Here is a 16,357-nt window from a genome sequence, read left to right as displayed (position 1 = left end):
CTGTAGTGCATAAGGTGGTCAGCCTAGAGCTGCTTGTGGGGTTCAATCTCAGGGTTCCTGCTGCACTGAAGCTGGGAGAACCTGGGCAAATACCTGAGGGCAGTTGAACTTTCCACAGAAAGGAATTTGGTCCCCTCCAGACCAGGGGGTGGTAGGGGGTTGACTTCCCATAGTCACAGTTCTCCGAGTGGGCCTCAAACATGGTAATGTTTAAAAAATTATGAAAGTTCTTTATTATATTCTAACTTTTGAAAAATTAAAATAGTTTTTCTTTTTCCTGATTCATAGGTAACCTGTGCTGCATCACCAAGTTCACGTGTCAAGATTTTTCACGTCAAGGTAAGGTTGACCAGAAAATTCTTGAAATCTTTTTTTGTGTCCATTCCCTGAATCAGTCTGAAGAAATAAAGTGTTACATGATCATTATAACACAGACAATATAAATGGTGAAAATGGATGTGTAAGCCACCACCCCGAAACAGGCACTGCTTACATTTCAGTTTGTACCCTTCCACATATTTTTCTATGTATATATACACATAAAGATGCAGATATTTTAATAATAAAATGCTTTTGAACCATAACACTGTTTTGTCGCCTCTTTTTCCACTTAACCACAATTCTTGAGCACGTTCTATGTGGCTGGTCCTGTCCTGAGCACTTGGATTGACTCATGTAATTCTCCTATCCTCTTCATTCCACGTAAATATATATAGGTGTATGTCATCGTTTTCTATGGCATTTTAATGTATGGAGGTCTCAGTTTACTTAGTCACTTTCTTAGTGTTGGATTTGTATGTTGTTTCCATATTTTTACCATTATAAATGCAAGAATATGACCACAGATGAGCTTAGATCTTGCAGTATATTGTGATTATCTTAACGGGGCCAGAGAATCAGACCCCAACCCAGTAGGCTGGAGGAAATACCCAGGTGCAGGGTCAGGGAGTGAAGAATGGGGAGGGTGGTGGAAAGATATCCTCTCTCTGAAGCTGATGGTTGGGTCAGTGGGGCCTGGCTTTGCTGTAAGGAGAGGCCGGGGCCAGTTCTGGAGAGGGGTGATGACTGCCCTTGGCCAAATGGAAGCAGGGGCTTCCAGTGAGTGACCCTGGCCTGGGGCTGGGCCTGCAGTGGCTGTTATGTTGCTGTCTGTGCCGTGCTGTCAGTCCAGTCACCGGCAGCTTCAGGCAGCCTGGCCTTTGCTCTGCTGGGGAAATTAGGAGGAGCCAGTCCTATGTTCTGGATTACGCAGTCAAAGGAAACTGTGTCCCTTCCCTCAAGGCCAGATCGGGGTAACGGGAGTGTTACTAGGTCAAAAAACATCCATTTAAAAAGGTTTCTGATACATATTGACCAACTTCTCTCCAAAAAGTTGTATATACTTACACCCTTCCCACCAGCAGTGTGAAAAGCCCTTTTCAGAACTCTCCCCAACACTGGGTGTTACAATCTTTTGCACCTTTGTTCATCTGGTGGTTAAGGAAAGACCATCCCAGGAGTTTTGCTGTGGTGGTGGCAAGTGTGGTTTTCTTTTTCCTTTCTTCTTCTTTAAATCTTCCCTCGGCTACAGGTAAGGTTGAACATCCTCTCATGAAGTCACTGGCCATTTGCAAAGTTTGGTCAATTTCCACTTCATATCCATTGCTCATTTTCCTACTGGAGTATTCTTTTACTCCTAACTGATTTGTAATGGCTCTTTATATATCAGGAACATTATGCCTTTGCTTCTCACATGTCAAAATGCTGTTTCTCAGTTTCTGCATTGACTTTTAAATACATGTGAATACCATATGGAAGTCTCAGATTTTTATATAGTCAAATCCATCATATTTTTTTAATGGTTTCTAGCTTTGGTGTCATTTTTAGAAAGGTCTATCTTTTCACCTCCCAAGATTAAATAAACATCACTCTTTTCCCTAGTACTTTTATGGAGTTTTGTATGTGTTGGTTTATGTGTACGTTTTTACTTCTAACCCATCTGGAATTTATTAAGGTGTGAGGTAGGGATCCAGCTTTATTTTTTAATATGGAAAATTTTAATGCAGGTGTTACCAATCGCCTACTACAATCATTTAAAAATTCCAAATAAAACATAAAACATCTAACTTTAGACAATTATTATTTCTTGATGAAACCTCCAGGCTAGTGTTATTTACAGAACACACTGCTAGACCCAGTAATTAAAATATTTGAATTCCTTTATTAAGTTTAGCTACAAACCTGTCATCAGTTGAGAAAACTTTGTCCAGAAAGCATGATGTTTTAAAATTACTGACGTTTAGCCATCTCTTCCTGGCAGTACTTAGGTAGCAGCTCTCATCATTTACTAAGTCCATACTAACTCATGGCAGTCAGTCCACGTCACAGGAGGATGTATAACTTTTCACTTTCTCTAGTGCAGTATTCTGTGGGTCGCAGTTGGGAGAGGTGAGCATCCAGCTTATCTAAAAGAGACATCAAGTCATTAAAATACAACTTAAAGACAAAGGAGGGCAGAATCCAACCGTTTTACTCCGCTTGAGATTATATCTGATCAATGTCTCTGTAACCAAAACAGCCTGGTCCAGGGACTTGCGGGTTAAGGAGCAAACTCCAGATCTGTGTGAGGAACTGGGCTCCTCTCTGAGCAACTGGGTTTAGATTCTGCCCCTGGAGCCGAAGCCAAGGAGACAGCATTAGTGAAGGGTGACAAACAATCGTATGCACCTGAAATCTCTTCACGGAGTGATGAAGAATACGAGAGGGCTCAGAGTGGCCAATTGACAGAGAGCCTGACTGCTCACAGTGGTCCAACTTTGGGTCACAGTGTACATTTGCTCTGCAACACTGACATGCAAGAAATGCTACATTTTTGGGACTTCCCTGGTGGTGCAGTGGTTAAGAATCTGCCTGCCAATGAAGGGGACACAGGTTCAAGCCCTGGTCTGGGAAGATCCCACATGCCGCGGAGCAACTAAGCCTGTGCACCACAACTATTGAGCCTGCGCTCTAGAGCCCACGAGCCACAACTACTGAGCCTGTGTGCCACAACTACTAAGTCTGTGCTCTAGAGCCCATGCTCCACAACAAGAGAAACCACTGCAATGAGAAGCCCACACACCACAATGAAGAGTAGCCCCCACTCGCCGCAACTAGAGAAAGCCCACGCGCAGCATCGAAGACCCAACACAGCCCAAAATAAATAAATAAATAAATAAAAAGAGGGAAGTTTAAAAAAAAAAGAAATGGTACATTTTTCTATTTTTCTAAATCAGATTAAATGTGACTCAATCTTCAGTTATTCTACTGATAGGATGGTCTATTTCATCAGTTTTAGGAGTCACTTGTCTGCCCAAGCATCCTAGGGTGAGGGGCATTGGAGTCAGGTTCACGGCAACTCAGAGGGTTTAACTGGGAGAATTTAGTGAGGGGACTATTCACGATAAGGGGATTAATAGGGGATAGTGACGGAGAGCTGGAACATGACAGAGGGGCCTTTCAATAGTACTTGTAACCAGAGAAAGCAGTCACTGCCAGAACATGGCCGAGCAGGGCAGAGAATGAAGAGAATGGATTTGGGAGGTGAGACGGTAAGTGGAGAACAACCAGCACGAGGACTTACAGGAGTCCTGAAAGCAACCCCCAGCCTGAGGTCACACTGGGGTTTCTGTGCCCCAGTGTAGGGAATTGAGTCTTCCCAGGCAGGAGCTCACTCCCATCTCTGGTCATCCAAGCCTGCTGGCACCACGGGTGGGACCGGGGGGTTGGTTGTGTGTGAACAGGAAAGGCTGTGCTGCCTTGGGATGCTGGTGCTTTCCCTGGACACCCTGGCAACATGGAGAGGCAGGCTCTCCCTTCCCTTCTCATCTAAGGACCCCCGTGGGAGTGTTAATCGCCAAGATGGCAGCAGAGGTGGCAGAAATCAGGCACTAGTATAGGGACTTTGTTTCAGAGGCACTGCTGGGGCTCTCCCTGTGGCTGGAGCTGCAGTTGCACCGTGACCAGGAGAGCCAGGGACCTCGGGCGTTTGGGCTACAGGGCTGGAGGCACCAAAGCTAGTGAGTGAGGCTGAGGGTGGGAGTGGATGGGGTGGGGCCCTGAAGTGGTTAAGTCTTTTGTCCCTGAGGGACTGTCGGGATTTCTGCTTCCCCAGCAGGCAGCTGGAGGAGCTCCAGGAGGACAGATTCAGGGACATATCCAAGCACTACAGGAGGACCTGACATAATAGGGGAGGTTTCACCTACAAATCAACTGGCCTTCCTGCTGGCAAGGCAGGGAGGTCCCAAAGCCAGGGTAATGTGGGCATGAATGTACGTGTGATCTTACTTGTCTGCCAAGCAGGCGAAGCCTATGGCTTTCCCATTACGTTGGTTTTGGTATGGTGAAAATAATTGATGCTTCTTAGGGAAATAGGAATGGATTCATGAAGTCCATAAACTTACCTCCATAACATTGAAATTGAACAAAACCTGGAGATGTAATTGCCTTTTGAAAATTCACCTTATCTGGAGGAGAGCTTTGAGTTTAGCTAATCACAAGAAACCTCCTTTTTATGATATTGTCCCTATGAAAAACAGAGCTTCTCTCCAAATTTTTTATGATAAGTCAATGCCTTGGACAAGTTTACATCCCTGGAAAGGATAAATTCACTTGACATTTTGAAAAGTGTTCCAGAGGCAAAAAAATCTTCTCATTCTTCAGTGACTCTAACACGAAATTATAGAAATATTACAGGCATACACCTCAGAGATACTGTGGGTTTGGTTCCAGAGCACTATAATGAAGTGAATATTGTAATAAAGCTAGTCAAATGAATTTTTTGATTTCCCAGTGCACATAAAAGTTATGTTTATTCTATACTGTAGTCTATTAACTGTGCAATAGCATTATTTCTAATAAAATGTATATACCTTAATTTTAAAATAGTTTAATGCTAAAAAATGCTAAGCGTCATCTGAGCCTTCAGTGAGTTATAGTAGTGACATCAAAGATCACTGAACACAGACCCCTATAATACAACAATAATGAAAAAGTTAGTGATATTGTGACACCAAAATGTGACAGAGAAACACGAAGTTAGCAAATGCTATTGGAAAAATGGTGCCAATAGACTTGCTTGGTGCAGGGTTGCCACAAAACTTTAATTTGTAAAAAATGCAGTATCTGTGAAGCACGATAAAGTGAGGCCTAATAAAGTGAGGTGTGCTTGTATGTACTTTTTAATTTTGACACACTATACTTTAAAAAATTATATTTTTATTCTTTCTGGAATTTGTTTGGGTTTAAAGTGAAGAATACAACTATTTTTCCCCAAATGGGTAGCCAGTTGTCTCAATCCTTTTATTGAGTTTTGTAGCATAATCGTTAAGTTTTTCTTCCACCAGTTTAAACTTTTACTGTTCTCATGCTGAATTCTCACACATACTTATGTAAAGTTTTGGACTCTGTTTTATTGCTTTGCCTGCTTACTCCTGACCATATTGTTTTATTCACTGTGGTTTAAAAATATGTTCTAATATCTAGTAGGGCCTATCAGTCCCAAGATACTCTTCTTTTTCAGGAAATTCTTTATTCTTCTTCTATATTTACTTTCCAGAAGAACTTTAGAAAAATTTACTCAAGTCCACCAAATATCCTGCTATGATTTTATGGCATTTTCTTGAATTTACACATAAACTTAAGGCAATTTAACATCTTTTCAATATTTAGTTTTCCTATCCAGGGACAAGTTGTGCTTTTCCATTTTCCATAGCTTTAAAGTTTTCTCATATAGGTCTTACACATCTTTATTAAGTTATTCTTGATTTTTTATAGTTTTTGTGGCCATAACAAATGGGATTTAAAAAACAATGTTTTCTTGCTGTGGATTTTAAAAATTATGTTTTATTATCAGTTATTGCTGACATAAATAAAACTATTAATGTTTACATGTTAATTTAAAATTTGGACTAATAACTAAATATTCTTATTGTATTAATAGTTTTTCACTATTTTCTTGGTATTTTTTTTGGTTTTTTTTTGGAGGGTTGATATATGGTCATATCTTTTTTTTTAATATTTAAAATTTTATTTTATTTTTTTTTTACACAGCAGGTTCTTATTAGTCATCAATGTTATACACATCAGTGTATACATATCAATCCCAATCGCCCAATTCATCACACCACCACACCACCACCCCCTGCAATATCTTGACGTATAATGATAATATAGTCTCCTGTTTTCCAATTCTTATTATTGGGTTTAGTGAAGTGATCATTTAAAGGAAATATAAAAGTGGCCCCATACAAAATACATTTTAAAAAATAAAAATAAAATACCCTCCTATATGACAATAATAACCCATCAGCAAATACATCTAAAAAGCCCAATAATAATAGCCATATCAAAAATTAAACATAATTTAATGTTATGGGATATGAAGGAACACTGGACTACATGGAGAGCTGTATCACGTGTCCCCATGAGAAGATTTAGTATAATAAAGATGTTAATTCTGCCCTAAGTTCTGCATAAGTTTAACATGATTCCAAACAAAATCTCAGTATCTTTGTGATTGCTGAAAAATTGATTCCAAATTTTCTCAGGAACCATAAATTTATGAAAATGATCAAAAAGTTTTTTAAGAAGAAAAGTCTTAAAGCATAAATGTCCTCCTAGATACAAAAGTGTGTTATAAATTCTAATGAAGGATGTGTTACTGGTAAAGGACTAGATGGGTTGAAAAAAATAGAACAGGGGGTTCTGAGATGGACCAAATTTATAGAGGCAGGTCTCAACTATCTGGATCGGACAAATAGATTTAAAGCAATAATAATAGTGCATTGCTAAAAATTCCCATATATGAACTGGATAAAACAGGCACATATAAAGAAGGCATCTGTTATAACGAACAGCCAGGTAACCATGGATACCTCCTGCTGCTGCCCCGGTGACTCCCTGCTCACCTCGCCAGTCTTACCGGTCACAGCACCTGGCTGTGAAGATGGACCCTTTGGGGCTCCCCCACAGCCAGTTCCAAGAGAAAGATCTAAAGATCTAAAGACTTAGATCCTGGGAGGCCTTTCTGGGGATGTACTGGGTACACAAGGCCATGGGATTTTCAGCTGAGATTTCACTAAGAACCCAGTTCTGGGTGGAGCTAGTCCAGTTCCTCTGATCCAGATAAAGTGTATCTATACTGTGCCTGGAGAGAAGGGAGGTAGGGTGGGCCCTCTGGGGCCTGGCTGCCTACACCTCCAGACATTGGGCTGGTGGGGAGACCTAGCTGGGGGTGGGGGGAAAGCTCTCAGCTTCCTCCAGAGGATGACTGGTATGGGGACAACCTGATCACCTCACAGGTAGCAGTTCCCTTGTGCAGAAGAAACCAAAGGCAGGAATGGAGGGAGAGACTGGCCTCCAGGCTGCAACTCCCCCAAACGCACCAGCTTCCCTGCTTTGGTCTCTTCCAAGAATCCCTCCATCTTCCAAAGGTGCCCCTCCCCAGAGTGTGTTTCCTTAGTGTGTTCAGTGACACAGCGAGAACACTTTGTTAAAAAATAAACCCACTGGGAATTCCCTGGCGGTCCAGCGGTTAGGACTCGGCAATCTCACTGCCAGGGCCCGGGTTCAATCCCTGGTTGGGGAGCTAAGATCCTGCAAGCTGAGAGGTACAGCCAGAAAATAAATAAATTAATAAATAAAATAACCCCACGTCTGGATATGGGTATTTTCAGACTAAAAACTTGCTCTTCTCTGCAGACAGATGGCATAGCTGGTAGGGAAGATGTTGACCAGTATTTTCAAACAGAGTTCAGTGACTGTTTTTCTTCAAGAAGAACAAAACTACGACACCTGAATAAGGTGAGTGAGTTCATTATCTATCTTTTCTCCCCATGGTTGAACACATGCCATCCATAATGTTGAGACAAAAGTGCAAACGTTTTTACAGCATCTGACAAGATAACACTGGTGAATGTGATGTTTGAGGATTTAGTTAAAAATCCTCATGGAAAGTATGAGGCAGTGGAAAGCCCCAGGCTTCCACCTCATGGCTGTCTGCAGGGCCTGGCCCTGTGGGCAGACCTCCTTGCAGTGGGAGGAGAGGACGTGAAAGATTCTAGGTTGGCAGCCACAAAAATTGCCTGATCCAAAGCGGGGGAAACAAGAAGGGGGAACTAAGATGCAGAACTAAGAGGGGTGCTTGAACAGAGCTCTTGAGGACATGAAATCTGGCTTCACAGTGGTATGCACAGCACCCAGGCTTCTGCCGGTTACCTTATATATATCCTCTCAATGATGCATGAGGTGATTATCTTTATCCTCATTTCACAGATGAGGAAACTGAGACTTGACCAAGTGGTCTGCCCAAGGCCATGGCTGTTGGTGGTAGAGATGGGATTCAAATCTCTCTGAACAACTGTACCTGGTTGTCTTCACACAGAGCAGGCACCATGAAAATGTCAATTGGATGGACGGATGGATGGATGATAGATATTGGGATGGAGGAAACTGGTAACAGACAGGGGAACTGGGTGCTGTTGGACAGGGATGGGGGGAGATTTATTCACTGGCTACTCTTTGGTATCTCTTGAATTTTGCACTAGATGAATGTATTACTTTTCAAAATAAATACAGAAAAATAACAAGGGTTTATATCTCCCAAGCAGAATAAAAGGCCACTTTTGAAAGATTAAGAATCAGCTTACCTTCAGTTTTCATTTTTTTCCAAAATATTCTAATCAGCAAGATGCCCTGGGTGCTGTTCCGTTCCCGTAAATTAAAAATAAATGAGACAGGGACTTCCCTGGTGGCACAGTGGTTAAGAATCTGCCTGCCAATGCAGGGGACACGGGTTCGATCCCTGGTCCGGGAAGATCCCACATGCCGTGGAGCAGCTAAGCCTGTGCGCCACAACTACTGAGGCTGTGCTCTAGAGCCCGTGAGCCACAACTACTGAGCCCAAGTGCTGCAACTGCTGAAGCCCACGTGCCTACAGCTCATGCTCCACAACAAGAGGAGCCACTGCAATAAGAAGCCTGTGCACCGCAGCAAGGAGTAGCCCCACCCCGCTCGCCGCAACCGGAGAGAGCCCACACACAGCAAAGAGGACCCAACACAGCCAAAAATAAATAAATTAAATAAATAAATTTAAAAAATAAATAAATGAGAAAAAAATGGACAGGAAATTGTTTATAGCAAGAATGACAGAAAATGGTTAATATTACACTTTAATAAGAGATTTTACAAGTTACTTGGATTGAAGGTCTTAATAGAGAATTGGATGAAGTCATGAAAAAAATATACTCAGAAGAAAATACATTTATAGCATCCAAGATAAGCCTCTAATAAGTAAAAATTAAATTGTTTATTATAACAAGTATTGGAAATAACCTATGAATCTAACAATATGCTGTAATTCTAGTCAAATAACTAATGGAAAATTCATGTGGGATACTACACATTTATTTAAATTGATGCTATAGAATTGTATTTGCTGACATGTTATGTGAATATTTTCAAGTTTTTGAAGTGAAAGAGTAACAAAACAATGTTAAAGTATGTTCTACTGGAGGACTCACTTTTCAATTTCAAAACTTACTACAAAGCTACAGTAATCATGAAAATGTGGCACTGGTATAAAAGTAGACAAATCAATGGAATAGAATTGAGAGTCCAGAAATAAACCCATATATCTACGGTTAATTGATTTTGACAAGGATGCTAAGATCACTAAATGGGAAAAGAATAGTGTTTTGAAGATTGGGACAACTGGCTAACCACATTCAAAAGAGTGAAGTTAGACCCCTACCTCACACCACATACAAAAATTTATTCAAAATGGATCAAAGATCTAAACGTAAGTGCTAAAAGTATAAAACTCTCATAAGAAAACATAGGTATACATCTTCATGACCTTGTATCAGGCAACGGTTTCTTAGATATGATACGTAAAGGACTAGCAACCGAAGGAAAAATAGATAATTTGGACTTCACCAAGCTTAAAACTTTTTTCATCAAAGGACATTATTAAGATAGTGAAAAGACAACACACCAAATGAGAGAAAATATTTGTAAATCATTTATTTGATAAGAGCCTAGAATCCAGAATACATAAAGAATTCTTACAACCCAACAATAAAAAGACAAATAACCCAAGTAAAAAAATGAGCAAAGGACTTGAATAGAAATTTCTCTGAAGAAGATATGCATATGGTCAATAAATATCATCACTAGCCATTAGGAAAATGCAAATTAAAACTACAATAAGATGCCACTTTACTAGATACTACTCCACTAGAATGGCTATATTTAAAAAATGGAAAATAACAAATGTTGTCAAAGTTGTGGAGAAATTGGAACCCTCATACATTGTTGGTGGAAATGTAAAATGGCACTGTTATGATATGACCCAGCACATATGACCAGGCACTTTTACAACTATATATATACCTAAAAGAATTGAAAACATATGTTCATGCAAAAACTTGTACTTGAATGTTCATAGCAGCATTATTCACAATAGCCAAAAAGTGGAAAGAACCCAAATGTCCAGCAACTGATGAACAGATAAACAAAATGTGACATATATGTTATATATATGAATATTATTTAACCATAAAAAGGAATGAATTAGTGACTCACGTTACAGTGTGGATGAATCTTGAAAACATTATGCTAAGACAAAGAAGCCAGTCATAAGGGGTCACGTATTGTATGACTCCTTTTATATAAAATGTCCAGAATAGGGAAATCCATAGAAACAGAAAGTAGATTGGTGATTGCCTAGGGCTGGAAGGATGGGAGGGAAATGGGGAGTGCTAATGGTATGGGATTTCTTTATGGTGTGGTGAAAATGTTTTAAAATTTATTGTGGTGATGACTGTACAACATTGTGACTATACTATAAACCACTAAATTGTGTACTTTAAAATGGTGAATTTTATGTTATGTGAATTATACTTCAGTTTAAAAATTTTTTAAAAGTATATTCCAATCCAAATCCAAATGTATGCCTACCTACCCATGTATGTATGTCTGTATGTATATTTGTATGTACTACGTATCCAACTACCTACCAATCTACAATCTATCTAACTTTAGGTAGTGGAACTACTCATAAATTTTTAGTTACTTCTTCATGTGAACATTTATAATTTGTATAACAAAGAAAAAAATAAAAGAAAACCCTAAAATAAACATGGAAAATACTAAGATACAATTTGTAAAAGAAGGGATGTAAAAGAGTTGCACATTATATAACTCTGCAACATAAGAATATGGTACCAGTAATAGAATAAAATGAAAATACATGTGCAAAAGTGGTAAAATTATGTACGAGGCAAAAACTTTAAAACTTTTTTGTATTGTAATCTTTATCTTTACAGGTAGGCAGGAAGTGAACGTATTTGCCTTACAAAATGAATTGAGTTTTTGTTTATTTACTTGCTGTTGAAAATGTTAATGACAACAATATCAAGTCTAGGTGCTTTTTTCAAAAAATTCACTCAGTCATTCTACAAATCTTCATTGAATAGGTTTTCTATATTTCTTATGAACCTTCCCTTTTGCTAATCTTTTCCTGTTGTTCTGAATTTTCTTCTTGTGTTGGTTTTATTCAAAATTGTTAATTCCTTTTAATTTTAAAATTTATTTGATTTTAGCTTTGAATCGTATTTCCTAATAACTGAAACATTTTTGTGTTTATATAGTCTTTAGATTTTTGTTTCTCTTGTATTTTCTTGGGTATTTAATTTGCTATACTAGTAGTCTGTAAATATTATATTAGTTCATTTTTAATCTGTTTTGCATATTAAGCAGATATTCTCTTATCTAATTAATTTATTTGATTTCATATTTGTTACTGTTCCTTTTAAAATTTGTTATATCTTTAAAAAAAATTTAGGTGTAGATTTAGTTGATAATTTTTCCCTTTTTCTTTTTACCATAAGCATGAAAGATACCAGAGTTCCTTCAATACAGCTTTAACTGTGTACCCGTATCTCTTTTTTGTTTGTCTTTAACATAACATCCCCATATTTGGTGTTGCCTTTTCAATTTAATCGTTCCATCACAGAACTTTCTTCTATTCTTGCCTGGTCATGTGCATATAGGTGATGTATGGGCTTTCTCTTCAATTTTATCATATGGAAGTCTGAGGAAGTATGTGTAAAATCTTTGCTTTGCTATTGTGAATATCTTTATCTTCAAAATTGCAATTAATTTTTGTGAAAGCTTAATGTACATTTGAGAAAGCTCTCTATTTCTCAATTTTCCCTTTTTGGATCAGTTCCTTTAATCACCCTTTTGTAGAAGAGAAACGGAGGCCCCTGAGGTGTAGGGACTTGCTGACAATCCCTCAGTGGGGCTGGGTTAGAGCCTGTGTTTGGGGCCAATGAATGGAGTATTGTGGAGAGTTTATGCCAGCAAGCTCCAACAGCACCCTTCTTTGCTGGTGCCCCATTCTGTGGAAAAGCTAAAGAGCAGGACTGCCTTAGGCCAAACAGATTGTTTTGTTGGCACTTTCCCTGCAGCCTTCCTGCTGCACACAGCATTATACTAGCCTGCTGTCCTTGGGCTTTTCTTTGGCTTTGCCTGAAGAAGGGGTTCTTTCCTAGGATGCTAGCTTCTCATGTAAACAATCCTCCAGTGGGTCCTGCCACTGGTGTTCAGGGCATGCCCAGATATGCAGGAATCCTGGGATGAACGTAACTTATTCAGTCAAGCTGGGACCTACTATTCTTGCTTTTGCGTAAGCATGATTTATCTGAGCCAGGCTTTTAAATTATTCTATCTCCCTTTTCTTTAAAAAACAAGATTCATAGGTGTGGATTTTGTCTTTTTAATCCAGTCTATGATTCTGTTTTTTAAATAGGAGAATTTAGTCCATTTACACATAATCTTATAATTGTTCTAAATGTGTTACTCTGTATTTTTCTCAGTTAATAAAATTCTTTGTTTTCTCTTTAATATAGGATTTCTATTGGACGCTGTGTTTTTTGATTCATTTAAGTGAGATCAAATGTAACAATTTCCTAGTGTTTTACTATATTTTCATTTATCCAACAAAAAGCAGACTGCACACATTTCTTTATATCTGTTCTAATTCAAAACTGTTCTTTCTTATAAATAGATTCTGAATTATTTTTGTCATTCTCTTACCTTCTTCAAGTCCTCCTAGGTCAAATCCTCTTGGTCTGATTTTGGCATTCTGAAAAGTTAAATATTTAAAAATACAGTTATCACATTTAACGGCAACTATACGTTATATCATTGTTCTTCAGACTAAGGTATGCATATCTGTGGAGATGGGCTATACAGTGCATAAAATTATCAGTTCTCCCTTCATTGAAATTTTGCTACCTTCCCCTCCAATAAGGGCACGTGTGTGTGCATGTGTGCACACACACACACAGCCCCTAAGGAAGGTGTATACCTGAGTAGCCATAATTCTACTGGGTGATTCTGTTTCCCTTGCTTAGCTGATTGGCTCCAGCAGACCCCTAACCCAATTCATAGGCTGGCCTGAGCCAATCAATCAGATGTTTTCTCTCTAGAACTCTAGAATGCAGAGACTCAATCAGGGTTGGGCGTTGGAAAAGGAGAAACAGACTCTTCACTGAAATTATTCCCCACCCCCACCCCATACATGAGTCCTTGGAGGAGTATTGATATCTGAAAACAAATATTGAGGTTTGGTTAAGAAGAGAAAGTGCCAAAGAGAACTTTGGTAGGCTACAGAGTCTGCGCCGAGAGGAAGAATAAAAGTTGCTTCTGTCAGTTAGGACCATCATCTACAAGATACTTGGTTATTTTATACTCCTAAGAGTGACTACTGTATAGGATAACTTCTTGTTAAACAATATTAGCAAACACATGTATTTACTATGTGCCAGGCACTGTTCTAGGTGCTTTACATATATTGACTCATTTAAATCTCACAGAAACCTTATGAGATGCTATCATAATCACCCACATTCTATAGGGGAGGAGAACGGAGACCCAGAGAAGTTGAATAACTTGCCCAAGGTCACACTGTGGGTAACTGGAGGAGTTGGATTTGAACCCAGCAGTTTGGTTCCCCACGTCTTAAGTGCTACGCCACATTGCTGCTGTATTGGAGCTGCAATTTGAGAGCGCCTTTTCTGTTATTCTAGTTTCATATGAGGCTGGTATCTGGCAGGAGACAAGGCACAGAAGAAAAGTAAAATTCTGTCCTATAAAGACCTCCCTCTGGAGTAAATTCTCCAACAAAACAAAGTATAAGCATTCTGGATTTGGTGAATTAAATATGATCCTTTATTTTCTCATTTAAAGTGTAATAATTGTTAGATAACATTTGCAGTTGCTGAGCTATATGTATACTTCAAGTTAAAAACCAGAAAAATATGCAAGATGGAAGATCAGAGAAATAAAAATTAAAATAAGACAATAAGAGAGTATAAAAATTAAGACAAATTTAAAGCTAAGGATGTGGAAATAAAAATTTAGAAAAAATAGCATTGTGAGAGAATTTTCTAAAATTCACATTTAAAGTAGCATATGTGAAATAAAAAAGAAACAAAAGGGCAAAGAACTAGAAAAAAATTTTAAGTTAAACCGAAAACAGTTAAGACTAATATGTTGATGGAATCCTGATACAATAAAGTTTAAAAATATTTAAAAAGATGAAAATTTAAATAAGAGCTGGTAGGTAAAAGAGAAATTAAGGTAAAGGCTAACACCTATGAGGCAAAAAAGTGGGAATATTCTAGAAGGATTTGTTTTTTAAAAGTTAGGATAAAAATAATACTATGAAGATAGAAGGATGAGAGAAATGTAATTTTTAAAACTAAGTTTAAGATTCCTTAGTTGGAAATAGTGGTCTGGGTGGGTCTAGTTGCTGCAGTTGAGGAGGCCAAGAACAATTGATATGGTGTTGATGAGACATATTTTCTGCTCACCCACAGCCCTCTCAGCCCACAGTACTCTGCCTGCACAGGTATGGGTTTTATAATGCACCCAACATCTGATCTAGGGCCTTCCAAAGTCACACCCCCAGGCCAGCAAGCACTCTTTCACTTGAGTTGTTGGAATTTGTTCAATTCTACCTTAGGTTTTTCTTTAACCTATTTAATAGTCCTTTCATTATGTTGTACTTCCTTTAAGGCAAAATTAGCATGTGAAAGGCAATCAAAACATGTTGTTGAATGAATTTATTTCATCTTATCTCCTTGAAGTTTTTGTGCGGTTTGGTCATTACACTGTTCACACACACACACACACACACACACACACACACTGCCTTTATCACCTTGCTTCATCTTTGAGGTTGTAATACTTCTTACTGAACCCGAGTTGCTTGGTTATCTGCTCTTTTCACCGTAACTGGTGGCAGTGGAATTGGGTGGGGGGAATGACACAGTCTACAGGACTTGTTCTTGGACTGGGCTGTTTAGGGTGAGAGTGTGGTGATGGGGGACAGTGGAGTCAAGGGTGACTCCTGGGTGTCTGGCTTTGTGACTGGGTGGATGTTAGTACCCAGGAAGCTCAAGTTGGAGATGGTGGTGGTTAGGAATCAGCGTTGGTATGGAAAGCTCTGGGGCAACCAAAACTTAGATTTCAGACACAGTTCCTCCTAATGCCAAAATGGAATTCTCCTGGAGGCAGCAGGTGGCTCAATTCCTATAAGAACAGGGCATGGTAACTCCGGTCCTCCACTCATATTTTGGGTTTTGGGGGCATTCCTCAGTTATTAATTGGCATCTGTCATCCAGAGACCAGTCAGACAAAGCACATCACCTGGAAACTTCCATGCCCATACCACCCTTGAAGTACAGAGTTCACCCACAATTCCCTGCAGTTCTCTAAGAATATGCCCTTCATAGCAATGATAAATTTCTATTTCTTGAGGCACCATTGAAATGTCCCAGAAGCCTAGCCAAGGTGAGCCTAAGGAATCACCTTGGCCCTTCAGCAGAACACAGTTGTTTAGAATATTTGCTATGTTCAAGGCTGCCAGGAGAACGTGGGGTAGACTTTATCTGTTATACTTCATGTATTTGGGGTTTCCTTTTTCTAGGTTACAAGTTAATTTTGTCCCTTCTGTTCCCAAAACAGTTAACTTTCCTTTACCAAATTGTAATCATTTTCTGGTCCTGCCTTGTTGATGTTACTCCTAGGCCCCTTTGGCTGATATGCCGGGTGTTCTAACCTCTTCAGCCACACATTTTGAATTTCATGGTCTCCTTCCATGGATGTATGGTCACATCCATTGTGGATGGATTTATTAGGCTCTCAGAGAAGAATAATATTTCTCTTTTGGGGGGAGCTTATTGTAATACTTGTGATACTGGAAATGGACTGGAATTATGGAGATATGCTTGTGGGGCAAGCCTCTCATCCCAACTCACTCCAGCAT

This window comes from Aethalodelphis obliquidens, unplaced genomic scaffold (genome assembly GCF_003676395.1).
Source record: "Aethalodelphis obliquidens isolate GAN/ISIS:26980383/991018 unplaced genomic scaffold, ASM367639v1 scaffold2, whole genome shotgun sequence".
In the NCBI taxonomy this organism is placed as follows: domain Eukaryota; kingdom Metazoa; phylum Chordata; class Mammalia; order Artiodactyla; family Delphinidae; genus Aethalodelphis; species Aethalodelphis obliquidens.
This window is presented reverse-complemented; position numbering follows the sequence as displayed.